We start from the raw sequence: 2,025 nt of genomic DNA, 5'->3' as shown, positions 1-2,025 counted from the left end.
CCAAACACATACACCGAAAAAACAAAAGGGAAAAAACAGAAAAGAAGAAGAAGAAGATAAAGAGAATTCAAACAGGGTAACTACCAAAAAAAACTATAATAAAATCAAAAACAAATTTGATAAACAATATAAATTCAAAGAAATCCTTTTTTAGAAATAATAATTGAAACAACAAAAGATTTTACCCCAATTCTAAAACAAATAATTAAATTAATAAATGAATAAAATAATTCTATGGAATGCTCATTCTATCCATAGAAAAGAATCAGAATTAGATTATTTAATCTATAAAGAAAACCCAGGTGTAATCGCATTATGCGAAACCTGGTTAAGAGATAAAGATAATTTTAAAATAAATAATTATGATGTAATTAGGAAAGACAGGAAAAATCAAATTGGTGGAGGGTTAATTTTAGGAATTAGAAAAGATGTACAATATAGGAAACTAAATTTAAATGATAGGTACCAACATAGGATAGAAATCCTAGGTGTAAAAGTCCAATATAAAGAAAAACGGCTAAATATGATATTAATATATAATCCTTGTAATAATATTAGAGAAGAAGAATTTCAATACTATCATGATCAATTACAAGACCCAAAATTAATAATAGGCGACTTCAATGCACATCACCCCAATTGGAACACAAATAACAATAAATTAAATAATGTAACAAGAAAAAGTTTAGTCAAATTGATAAATCAAAATAATATTAAATTCTAACACCTAAAGGACAAATAACCAGAGTAGATCCAGTAACGAATAAAGAATCTACATTAGACGTTGTTTTAGGATCACCGACGATTAATCATTTTGAAATTACAACAGGCCCACACCTAGCTAGCGACCACCTTCCAATAATCATAAAAGAAGACAATTATCAAATAAACTCAATAAACTTAGAAAGAAAGTGGAATTTCACAGAAGAAGGATGGCAGAGATACATTTCAGAACTAAACAAAATAAATGTAGATATAGAGACGATAAAAATACTGTTAGAACTGTTAAAAAATACGGGAGAGAAAATTTTCAACTACAATAGTAAAACAATAAATAATAAACCGAACAAGCCATGGTGGAATAGCAAATGTAATGAAATAATAAAAATAAATAAGGCATACAATAAATGGAGGAAAAGACCAAGCATAGAGAACAGACTAAATTATAAAAAAACTAGGAACAGAAGCAAAATATGTCATTGAAATGGAAAAAAGGAATTCATGGGAAAAAATTTGCGTCTCTATAAACTTTAAAACCCCCACAAAAATATGGAATTTCATAAAAAAACAAACAGGAAAAATAACAAAAAGTAACTACCCCCTGATAAATAATAATTTCCCAGTCACCCAAATATCAAAAAAACTATTTAGAAAAGAATATGAAAGCAACCGGTAGGCAAACAGAAAAAAACTATTAACAAGAACAGAAAAAGAAGAAATATTAAATAGTAACAATGAGGATGGTATAAATAAAGACATAACATTAGAAGAATTAGCATACGCTATAAGGAACACAAAAACAGGGAAAGCATATGGGCCAGATTGTATAACATATGAATTCTACAAAAATGCAAAATAATTGAAATAATTTTAACAAACTTTAATAAACATTAGGAATTAGGAGATTACCCACAAAAACTAAAAACAGCAATAATTAATCCAATTTACAAACCAGATAAAGACCCATCCAAAACCAACTCATATAGATTTATTAGTAGAACACCATGCATAGGCAAAATTTTTTAAAACATAATTACACGAAGAATAAACTGGTGGATAGAGAAAAAAAAGCTAGATGAAGAAATAGGCTTTAGACATAATCGAAACACAATAGATGCAATACAGATAATCGAAATGAAAATCAGAGAAGCAATTAAAGAAAAAAATATGCCCATATAACATGTCTCGATATAGAAAAAGCATTTGACTCAGTAAATCATGAAACTATCCTAATAAAAGCAAAAAACATAGGGTTAAGCGGCAAAATAATAAGATGGATAAACAATTTCCTATGCAAAAGAACTT

The sequence above is a fragment of the Penaeus vannamei genome, chromosome 8, assembly GCF_042767895.1.
Source record: "Penaeus vannamei isolate JL-2024 chromosome 8, ASM4276789v1, whole genome shotgun sequence".
Lineage (NCBI taxonomy): Eukaryota > Metazoa > Arthropoda > Malacostraca > Decapoda > Penaeidae > Penaeus > Penaeus vannamei.
Note: the sequence above shows the minus strand (reverse complement) of the source record.